Below are 12,574 nucleotides of genomic sequence, written 5' to 3'. Positions count from 1 at the left end.
CCCTACCTCGTGGGCCCCCCTGCTGCGTCTCCGACTCCAACTCCACCTCCATATATTGAGTTTCGACGAGAAGAAAATCAGAGAGAAGAAATCATCGCGTTTTAAGGTATGGAGCCACCGCCAAACCCTAAAACCTCTCGGGAGGGCTGATCTGGAGTCCGTTCGGGGCTCTGGAGAGGGGGATCCGTCGTCGTCGTCATCATCAACCATCCTCCATCACCAATTTCATGATGCTCACCGCCGTGCGTGAGTAATTGCATCGTAGGCTTGCTGGTCGGTGATGGGTTGGATGAGATTTATCATGTAATCGAGTTAGTTTTGTTAGGGTTTGATCCCTAGTGTCCATTATTTTCTGAGATTGATGTTGCTATGACTTTGCTATGCTTAGTGCTTGTCACTAGGGCCCGAGTGCCATGATTTCAGATCTGAACCTATTATGTTTTCATGAATATATGTGAGTTCTTGATCCTATCTTGCAAGTCTATAGTCACCTACTATGTGTTATGATCCAGCAACCCCGAAGTGACAATAATCGGGACCACTCATGGTGATGACCCTAGTTTGAGGAGTTCATGTATTCACTATGTGCTAATGCTTTGTTCTGGTTCTCTATTAAAAGGAGGCCTTAATATCCCTTAGTTTCCAATAGGACCCCGCTGCCACGGGAGGGTAGGACAAAAGATGTCATGCAAGTTCTTTTCCATAAGCACGTATGACTATTTACGGAATACATGCCTACATTACATTGATGAATTGGAGCTAGTTCTGTCTCACCCTATGTTATGACTGTTACATGATGAACTGCATCCGGCATAATTATCCATCACTGATCCGGTGCCTACAAGTTTTCCATATACTGGTTTACGCTTATTTACTTTCCCGCTGCTACTGTTACAATCACTACAAAATATCATAAACATTGCTTTTGCTGTCTTTAGTTTTGTTGCTGCTACCACCACTATCATATTACTTTGCTACTAAACACTTTGTTGTAGATACTAAGTTTCCAGGTGTGGTTGAATTGACAACTCAGCTGCTAATACTTGAGAATATTATTTGGCTCCCCTTGTGTCGAATCAATAAATTTGGGTTGAATACTCTACCCTCGAAAGTTGTTGCGATCCCCTATACTTGCGGGTTATCAGGTGTTCACAAAGAAAAGCCGAATAGAGGATCAAATAATATCCGCAGGAGTCTAAAATAAGTATGTCTGTATGTGTATGCAGGCTTCACTGCTGACCTCTGCCGCACTGACTACGAAGGTCGCCGCACTGAAGCAGGACCTCGAGGGGTCCGAGAAAGAGCTCGGCCTTGCCAAGAGGCAGCTCGAGGAGAACAAAGGTAAGTAATACCTTGTCTATATATAAAAGAAAATGTGGTTGCGAAATGGCAGGATCATCATGAATGTGCCAGGGGCCACGACCGAAGTGGCAACTGAGGGAATCCTGGATTAGGGGGTGTTCGGATAGCCGGACTATACCTTCAGCCGGACTCCTGGACTATGAAGATACAAGATTGAAGACTTCGTCCCATGTCCGGGAGGGACTTTCCTTGGCGTGGAAGCCAAGCTTGGCGATACGGATATGTGGATCTCCTACCATTGTAACCGACTTTGTGTAACCCTAACCCTCTCCGGTGTCTATATAAACCGGAGGGTTTTAGTCCGTAGGACAACATATAGAACAACAATCATGCCATAGGCTAGCTTCTAGTGTTTAGCCTCTCCGATATCGTGGTAGATCTACTCTTGTACTACCCATATCATCAATATTAATCAAGCAGGACATAGGGTTTTTCCTCCATCAAGAGGGCCCGAACCTGGGTAAAACTTCGTGTCCCTTGCCTCCTGTTACCATCCGGCCTAGACGCACAGTTCGGGACCCCCTACCCGAGATTCGCCGGTTTTGACACCGACATTGGTGCTTTCATTGAGAGTTCCTCTGTGTCGTCGCCATCAGGAAGGATGCCTCGCCCCGTCTTTAAAGACGGCACCGTTGCTAAGGGAGCTTTGGCTGTCGGCCAAACCCTCCGGCTAGGTGGTTTTCTTATGACCGCATGTTCGGCTTCTGCGTCGACGATGACCTCTCGAGCCATCGAAAACAATCTTCATGTCAGCTCGGAACTCGCCGAGCAGTTAGATCCAATGGAGCTCTCCTCCATAAACGATCTCTTGGATCGCATCGCCGCCCTTGGAGTTGCTACGGATTACGACCGGATTGGGCCTAAACCCGATCTGAGAGAGATTAACTCTCCCCAAGTCACCCATCATGTTGTCGTGGTAAAGGGACAGCGCGGCGACCCTTCATCTATCTTAAGGACTAGCTACGTCTGGATTCCCGATCCCTCCAAGCCGGATACCCGCGGAGGGGAGGATATCACTCAAGACCTGAACTTAGAGTCAGGCGACGGGCTGGATTCATTGGACAACATCCAGGAATCCAAATTTTCGAGTTCGGAAATTCCTCGGCCTCTGAGCCTCAGATTGGGTGAGGCTTCAGATTTAATTCCACCCACCCACCCGAACATAAGCGATCTATCCCAAATCAGGCAAGAGCCTGAAGAAATAGTACATCATTACTGGGCCAGATTCCTCCTGGTTAGGAACAGGATAAGGGACTGCCGCGAGGAAGATGCAATCTCAATCTTCTGCAATAATTGCACAGACAAGGGAATCCTCAATGCCATAAGTCGCCGTGATATTACACGCTTCGCTGACTTGGCGTCCATTGTACGAAAGTACTGTGCGATGGAAAGCGCCTGGAAAACCGAAATAAAATTTTGGGACGATCTGGCCCTGAATACAAACCCAGTCCGAAATAAAAGGGTGCATCATTGCCAAACACCCGGGTCAAACACCAAAAAGCAAAAACCCTCTACAGGGCATGGAACCGTACTGGAAGGATGGCTTAATGGACCCTGTAAAATTCACAGTACAGAGGACGCCACACCAACTCACAGCCTTAGAGCATGTTGGATACTCCGGTAGGTGGCCAAAATTGGCGAAGATCTCCTAATCCCGGAGGCCACAGAAAGCCACCCCAGAGACACCAATACGGTATTAACAGTCTTCAAGACTTTCGCATCAAATAATATGCGAAAAAGGACACTCTGCAGCCTTGCCGAAGTCTACCAAGTAGCAACAATAAACCCATGGAGTGACACAGCTATTACCTTTAACACCAGTGATGAACCTAAATTCCGAACAGCCCGAGCACCAGCCGCATTGGTCCTCAGTCCAATAGTGGACGGCTTTCGTCTTACCAAGGTACTCATGGACGGCGGCAGCGGATTGAACCTCATTTATGAGGAAACCCTTCAAAAAATGGAAATAGACTGGAACCACATTGAGCGAAGCAGCACAAACTTTAGAGGAATAATCCCCAGTCGGGAAGCGTGCTGTACAGGAAAAATCACACTAGATGTGGTGTTCGGCACGCCGGATAATTACAGGTCCGAAGAGGTCACGTTCCATGTGGCTCCGTTCAGCAGCGGTTATCACGCTCTGCTAGGGCAGGAAGCGTTTACAATCTTCCAAGGAATACCCCATTACGGGTACATGAAGCTCAAGATGCCCGGGCCTAACAAGATCATCACTCTCTCTAGTGATCCGGACATAGCACTCCGCGCCGAAAACAAGACAGCCGCACTGGCCCTCGAGGCACTATCCGAAGCCCTAGCGGCTGAGGAACTGACTGCGCTGCGCTCCATGGTGAATAGGGACGATGTGGTACTCGACAAAAGATCCAAGTCCACCTCCTTTAAACCGGCGGACGAAATAGTCAAATTCTAGGTCCATCCAACGGACCCCAATAAAACAGCTTCCATCGGGGCACAGTTAAACCCTGATGTAGACGCCACACTGCGAGAGTTCCTACGAGAGAACTGGGACATTTTTGCCTGGCACCCTTCAGACATGCCAGGAATCCCACGCAGGCTAGCCGAGCACAGCTTAAATATCCTAAAAGGATTCAAACCTGTCAAACAAGCTCTTCGGAGTTTTTCCGAACCTAAGAGACAGGCCATGGGAGAGGAGCTAGCAAAGCTATTGGAGGCCGGATTCATCAGAGATATAAAACATCCGGACTGGCTAGCAAACCTGGTGATGGTACCAAAGAAGGACAAATCCTGGTGCATGTGCGTTGATTTTAAAGACCTTAACAAGGCTTGCCCAAAGGATCCCTTCCCCCTCCCCCGCATCGATCAAATTATCGACGCTACCGCAGGACATGATTCGTTGTGTTTCCTCGACGCATATTCCGGCTACCATCAAATCAAGATGGCAGAATCAGACCAAGCCGCAACGGCATTTATCACACCATATGGCCCATTCTGCTTCAACACAATGCCCTTCGGGCTCAAAAACACCGACGCAACATATCAGCGCATGATTCAGACATGTCTGACAAACCAGATTGGCAAAACAGTGGAGGCATATGTAGATGATGTGGTCGTCAAAACGAGACATGTCGAATCTCTAGTAGACGACTTGAGGCTCACATTTGATAACCTCCGAACATACGACATCAAGCTCAACCCGGAAAAATGCGTTTTCGGCGTTCCAGCCGGAAAGCTCTTGGGCTTCATTGTATCTGGTAGAGGAATTGAAGCTAATCCAGCCAAGATCCGAGCTATGTCACAATTGGATATCCCAAAGGACCTCAAACAAATACAAAAGTTAACCGGATGTGTGGCGGCTCTAAGCCGCTTTATCTCCCGCTTGGGAGAAAAGGCCCTACCCCTTTACCGCCTCCTTCAACACACCGAACACTTCGAATGGACGGATGCAGCCACGGCCGGACTCGACGAAATAAAAGCCATATTGGCAACAAACCTAGTCCTGGCCGCGCCAAACATTGGCGAACCAATGCTATTGTACATTGCAGCAACACATCAGGTTGTAGGCGCAGTGCTCGTCGTCGAACGAGAAACGGACGGACACAAATTCCCCCTTCAAAAGTCGGTCTATTATGTGTCCACTGTCCTCACTCCGTGCAAATCATGGTACCCGCATTATCAAAAGATTGCGTACGCGGTATTCATGGCATCCCGGAAGCTACGACACTACTTTCAAGAGTGTTCAATAATAGTAGCCTCGGAAGTACCACTTAACAATATTATAAACAACCGTGACGCAACGGGCCGGATTGCAAAATGGGCCATTGAGCTCCTCCCGTTCGACATAACTTATAAGCCACGGCGAGCCATCAAGTCGCAAGTTTTGGCCGACTTCGTCACAGAATGGACGGAGGCCGAAGTCCCTAAAGAGTATGGCACATATTCAAATTGGATCATGCATTTCGACGGCTCCAAGATGTTGGCCGGACTAGGGGCTGGCATCGTTTTGACGTCCCCCACAGGAGACACAGTTCAATACGTACTCCAGATTTTGTACACAGACTCCAACAATGCAGCCAAATATGAGGCCCTTTTACATGGTCTCTGGATGGCAGTATCCATGGGCATTCAACGCCTAGAGGTGTGCGGGGACTCGAACCTCACAATATCCCAAATAAATGGAGACTTCCATGCCAAGGATCCAAAAATGGCAGCTTACCGCAACGCCGTCCTAAAAATGTCAGCTCGGTTCGAAGGGCTTGAATTTCACCATATAGCCCGAGAAAATAATCAGGCGGCAGATGTCCTGGCATGCATCGGCGCAAAACGCGATGTAGTCCCCCCAACATCTTCTTGGAAAGGCTGTTCAAGCCATCCGTAGTATGGGAAGGGGAGCCGAACAATAACAGCCCGGACCCAACCGCACTGCCCGACACAGAACATTGTGACACAATCGGAGGCTCTGCCAATGAAATAACACCTTCAGCCCACGTAATAATGGCCGTCATCGCCCCGTGGACAGAACCATTCCTCGCCTACCTTACTAGGCAGGAACTCCCTGAGGACCAAAATGAGGCATGCTGCATAGTGCGGCGATCCAAAGCCTACAAAGTCCACGAGGGAGAGCTTTATAAGAAATGCACTACCGGAGTCCTTCAAAGGCGCATCTCCGAAGAGGAAGGGCGGAACCTCCTGGCTGAAATTCATGCCGGACTCGGCGGTCATCACGCTGCAGCTCGGTCCCTTGTAAGCAAGGCCTTCCGTACAGGCTTTTATTGGCTGACGGCCCGGGAAGACGCCCAGGACTTAGTCCAACAATGCGTCGGTTGCCAGCTCTTTGCAAACCAAAGCCATATGCCACCCACCGCCCTCCAAACTATCCCCATCACTTGGCCCTTCGCGGTCTGGGGGCTTGACATGGTCAGACCCCTTAAAGGCGGAACCTACAAGCAAAAATACTTACTGGTCATGGTGGATAAGTTCACCAAATGGATAGAAGCCAAGCCTGTTAAGACGGACGAATCCGGACCGGTGATAGACTTTATATCCGGGGTTGTACACCGTTACGGCGTCCCCCATAGCATCATCACTGATAACGGCACGAACTTTACGGCCGACGAGGTAAAACTCTGGTGCAAAAACATGGGCATCAAGCTCAATTATGCTTCCGTCTATCACCCACAAATTAACGGCCAGGTCGAACGTGCAAATGGTCTTATCATGAGCGGCATCAAACCCAGATTAGTGCGTACCCTCAAGGAATCTAACATGCACTGGGTATAGGAGCTCGACTCCGTACTCTGGGGGCTGCGGACCACGCCGAATCGCACCACCGAATACATAGCATTCTTTATGGTGTACGGCGCAGAGGCAGTTTTGCCTTGCGACATAATTCATGACTCACCTCGAGTGCGCATGTACGAAGAAAGAGAAGCCGAGCTCGATCGGCAGGATAGTTTGGACGCATTGCAGGAGGAGCGTTACATGGCAAAAGCCCGTTCCGCATTCTATCAACAGCAGGCTCGAAGATACCAAAGCAGAGAAGTACGGGCCAAAAATTACAACGTTGGCGAATTAGTTCTACGCGTGTCGGACAAGAAAAAGGACAAACTCAAGCCCAAGTGGGAAGGTCCCTTCATAATTGACCAAGTCCTGACTGGTGGAGCGTACCGCCTGCGAGATGCATCGGATAACTGACTCAAGCCAAACCCATGGAACGCAGCCCGTCTCCGAAGATTCTATGCCTAGCGCTGGACTCTGTGTTCGTCTCATTCCTCTGTCCATTTTTTATATACTGTCTATCTTACATTTCTCTCCTTCTCCCCTTCCTTTCTCTTATATCCTTTAAAGGCTCATCAAATGACATGCTATTTGCACTCATTAAACCTCGGGTCTTCTTTTAACAGAAGCTTATTTATACAGGCTTCATGCCCAACACATGTGTTACACTTCTGCATGTACCTTTTATTTCACCATTATATGCATCGATATGACTTAAGTTTTGGCCAAGCTGGGTTGCCTGGCTCCTGTGCTTACCCCTATGTTCCCGATTATTCGGCTAGGTGGTAAAGGGAGCACCTCTGCAATTGTTACTGCCAGATCAGCTGGATGTGTACCTCTGACTAGGTGAAGCCGGAAGCTAGCGTTCTTAAGGGAATATTCGGTTGGTGACCTAAAAGATGATCCTTTCACTTATTTATTTATGCGCCCCCAGATGCTTTTTCCCGCGTCTTTTTCGCAGAATGGGCATGCACTTTAGGGCATGCCTCCCAGGGAAAGGAACCCCTAACGGAACTATTCTCCCTGGAAGATGTTTCTTACTAACCATGTAATATAACATAACTAGTCGGGCACTTGTCTGTTCACGCACTAATGACCCCTACGCCTGGTCTTCATGCATTCCCTGGTTCTTATATAACCGCATGGGAATTCGGACACACTCCGGACTGTCAGGTCCCGAGGCTGAAGCGAAAAGGTCGGCCATGACAAACGATCTACAATCCGGCTAAAAGGCATTATAAATGTCAATTAAATTACATAGTCATTCTGACTAATTGTATTCCTCTTCAATACCATCTAACAGGCTGTCTAATTTACAGTCCTGCTGGGAATACTTTGCGGCCAATTCTACTTGGCCGTATACTAAGCTTACAGGGATCTCCTTCCCATCGGGCCCCACAGGACCGATCTCGACCATGTGGTTGGGGTCAGCCTTTGTGTACCACGTCTTCACCATGGCCCAGGCCTCCCTAGCGCCTTGATGGCAGGCCGATATCTTCCACAATCGGAAGCGCTGTCGTGCTCCCTTTAGCTTCTCTGCAAGCTCTCCAAGACCTTCGGGCCTGGGTGACGCCTTGCATCACCTGCCGAACTCGCTCGAGAAGTTGCGAGAGCTCGGGAAGAAGATCACCCGTAGAACCGGGCATCTCCTCTGCAGGACGACCTGTTAGCACACCTACAGACATTACTCTGTTAGTCGACTTCCCCACCGAACTTTTTTTCAAAGGTTCGTTCAAGCACTTACTAAATATGTCGCGCCGAAGCCGCTGATTCTCCTTAACGGAGTCTGATAGCTGGGCACGAACATCTTTCAGGTTGACGCCCAGCTTGGTGTTGGCATCTTGGAGATCGTTCTTCTCCCACCTCACCTTTGGCAGCACCTTCTCACCATCCTTCAGCTGGCGTAGGAGTTGTTGCCTTTCCGAATTCAATTCGGCGCCATCTGCAATTTCATTTTTCAGATTCGCACCCATGTCATGCTTCGCAAAATACTTATCTTTCAAAGTGTATATTACCAGAGGGGGTCTCCTTGGGCTCCCCTGTCGTGGCTAGAGCGGCCTCAAGTTGGGCTTTGCACTCTTCCAGCTCCTGGGACAGTAGGGAATTCTTTTCTATAAGAACCTGCATAACAAATGATCCTTAAATCGGTTATTCTAACTGTTTCAAGTCTCGGGGGCTACTGGTATATATATATATAATTACCAAAATTTTCTTACCCGTATGTCTTTTACATATTGCTCCGTGGCTCTGGCTAGACCATTTTGAGCGGCACGGAGGTACGCATCTCCCGAATTGAAGGCATCTAATGCCTCTTGGGAGAAACAAGCGTCGCGAAGAATTGTCCGGCGACGCCTGTGGTTCATGGCAGTCTCCACCTCGGATTTGGTGGCAGACAACCTGTCCACATCCTCCGTCGGAGGAGCGTCCGGTGCGCGCCTTGTGTTCGCCTCCACCTCCGGACCAGGCTTTGGAGCCAGGATGGTGGAGGCGCGATTGGCAGCCTCTCCGGATATAGTCCGACGAGGTCTCTTTGTCCTAAAGAGAGCATGAGTGTTAATATGCCTTGAAGGTAAAACACCTGGGATAAGGGGGCGTGCCATACCTTTGCGCTGACGCCTCGGTCCGGACTGCACCTCTTTTCTGCCCACGGGGCCCTGCAGCCCCTCGTTGGCTTGTCGCCGCAGGTTCGGCCTCCCATCTCAAAAACCTCCTCTGCAAAGCTCGGTTATAATCAGGTAACTGAAAACACGAGAGGGCGGATCCCTATTCGGGGTACTGGGACTTCGATCTCAGTTACCTGGGAGGCCGGGATTAGCCCTAGGTAATCGGCCATAATGGCCACCAAGGCATTGTCCTTTCTCAATTGATGGAACACTCCATCAATCAGCTCCACAAATAAGTCTGGATCCTCTTGAGAGGCCGGGTCGAGGGACCGTCCTGGGTCCTTGGGTTGTGGAGGAGGGCTGTTTATTTCTTTAACAGCCTGGCGCGGTTCCTACGTTGAAGTCGTTAGACTGAATATTTAACAATGGGAATATAAAACGGATGGGCAAGTAAATGTGACCACTAACCCAGCTTGGGGGATTGTACATAGAAAATCCACCCTGTGGGTCGACGCGGAGAAATTCCTCCTCTTCTCCCTTGTACAAAGCGGACAAGGTCTTTGTTAGAGCCGCAGCCGAATCCGGCCCCTTACGGCCGTAGAGGGTGGCATCGTCCTCCCCGTTGAAGTCCCACATGGGGTGGCCTCTATACTGTAGCGGCTGCACCCCTCGCATGATGCATGCGGCCATGACCCCGATCATGGTCAGTCTGGAATGAGCTAACAATCTTATCCGGCCCATCAGGTAAAGAACGTCCTTGTCACTTTCCCTCTGAGGGCACGTGGACGCCAACTTAGGCGCTTCTTTAGTGGAGCACTGTCGAACTCAGGGAGGCCAATCCGGACAGGATCCGGCAGCAGGACGTCCTCTTTGTAAAACCATTCCGAAGGCCAGTCCTCGGACGCCTTCTTTGGGGTTCCGGATAGATATCCGGTCCCTGCGATGCGCCACACTTCGGCTCCGCCCACTTGATATATTGACCCCTTCTGAGAACGGGGCACAAGGCAGAATAGCTCTTTCCACAGCCCGAAATGAGCCTCAACACCCAAAAACAGCTCGCAGAGGGCTACGAAGCCCGCGATATGCAATACGGAGGCAGGCCTAAGTTTGTGTAGCTGGAGGCCATAGAACTCCAGGAGCCCCCGGAGAAACGGATGTATTGGAAATCCGAGCCCTCTTATTAAATAAGGGACAAGGCATACCCGCTCTCCTTTGGAGGGATTAGGGGCACTCTCCGCTTGCTCTCCGCCGTTATAGATGGCAAGACCGGCTCGAACCGGGACCATATAGGCCGGGGGGAGAAATCCCTTGGTCTGGAGCATCACTAGCTCGCTATGCGGGATGGAGCATCTCCCCCAATATCCAGGCTGAGGGCTGGAAGGGCGAAAGGAGGAGTTGCGACAGCTGGCCATGGTGGAATGGACCTTTGTCGGATGCGCTCTGATGAACACTCGCGAAGGGGAGAAGGTGTGGTTTGGATCTAAATCCTCGTCCCCTTAAATGGGCGGCTTATTTACGCGGCTAGGGGTGTGGATGTAAAAACACTCAGACTTTTCATATTCGTTTGACACATGGGAGACGACCATTATTGGGCGTAGAAGCCAAGGAGCGCAGCATTTACAAGAAACCGGACTTTATTCAACAGGTACACGGAATTTGTAGGAGAACCCGCCTTGCAATGCCGAAGACAATCTGCGCGCCGGACTCATCGTCATTGAAGCCTGGTTCAGGGGCTACAGAGGGAGTCCTGGATTAGGGGGTGTTCGGATAGCCGGACTATACCTTCAGCCGGACTCCTGGACTATGAAGATACAAAATTGAAGACCTCGTCCCGTGTCCGGGAGGGACTTTCCTTGGCGTGGAATGCAAGCTTGGCGATACAGATATGTGGATCTTCTACCATTGTAACCGACTTTGTGTAACCCTAACCCTCTCGGGTGTCTACATAAACCGGAGGGTTTTAGTCCGTAGGACAACATATAGAACAACAATCATGCCATAGGCTAGCTTCTAGGGTTTAGCCTCACCGATCTCATAGTAGATCTACTCTTGTACTACCCATATCATCAATATTAATCAAGCAGGACGTAGGGTTTTACCTCCATCAAGAGGGCCCGAACCTGGGTAAAACTTCGTGCCCCTTGCCTCCTGTTACCATCCGGCCTAGACGCACAGTTCGGGACCCCCTACCCGAGATCCGCCGATTTTGACACCGACAGCGACCCTGAAGCAAGCATTGTTCGAGGCCGAAAACAAAGCGGCCAAGGAGCGCACCGAGCGGGACAGGCAAGAGGCACGGGTGGGAGAGGTGCAGTAAGAGCTCCAGGCTCTCGTGAAGAAGCACGAGGCTTTAGAGCTTGACTTGAAGACACGAGAGTCCGAGCTTGCCGCGGCCCTCGAGAGCGCAAAGAATGCCAAGGCTGGAGCCCAAAAGTCCCTCCAGGATATTGATGCGATGAGAAAGATAGCGGCGGGTAAGGCATTCAATATGCAAAGCAAGCATGTGAAAGTAAATTACTTGTTACTTACCTGAATCCGGAGCTCTCCAGGAGCATTCGCAGATTTGCCCCGCAGCGTGTCGGATGCCGCGAGATATTACCAGGCCAAGGAGGGAAGCTCGACAGAGAAGTTGTTCTGGTCTCAGTATACTGGGTCCGAACACCCGATGCCCATGAGCGACCAGCTGAAGCAACTGGTCGAGCTGCATAAGGCGGCCGAACAGGCCATGAAGGGCTTTATAGTCCGGATATGGCCTGGCGACTCCCTTCCCAACAGCTATTTCGGCCTGGTGAGGCGGCTTGTGGATGCCTGCCCACGGCTGGAAGTCATCAAGCGGTCCGTCTGTATCGAAGGTGCCCGCCGGGCTTTTGCTCATGCAAAGGTGCACTGGGCCAAGATGGACGCTGAGAAGCTGGTGAAGGAGGGGCCGCCGCAGGGTAAGGAGCATTGCCACCCCGAGATGTATTATGAGGGTGTCCTGAAGGGTGCCCGTCTTGTAGCGGACGAGTGTGCGAAAGATGTAATATTTGAATGAACTTGCTCGTGTGATCCTGTATTATGAAAACTCATTCATATGCGCTATGCAACGCTTGTTTGAATTTAAAATATTACCTTCTGTTCGGCTGTTTATCAAATCTGAGAGATGGCTAGTCGTCGGCTTCTGCCCCCATGCCACGAGTGCTGGGGTGTTCGGGATAAATCTGAGCACTCTTTTTCCTATTTTTGGGTCCTTCGAGGGAGGTGCTCAGCACAACGAACAAGGCAATCGGACTATAATGCTTTATCACTCTCACTTAGCCATAGAATTCTATAATTTTAAATTTTGGCGAAGCCCCTAGTATTCGGAAAGGCCGAAT

The sequence above is a fragment of the Triticum aestivum genome, chromosome 3A (genome assembly GCF_018294505.1).
Source record: "Triticum aestivum cultivar Chinese Spring chromosome 3A, IWGSC CS RefSeq v2.1, whole genome shotgun sequence".
Taxonomy (NCBI): domain Eukaryota; kingdom Viridiplantae; phylum Streptophyta; class Magnoliopsida; order Poales; family Poaceae; genus Triticum; species Triticum aestivum.
The sequence above is the reverse complement of the archived record's forward strand: the minus strand, read 5'-3'. Positions refer to the sequence as shown.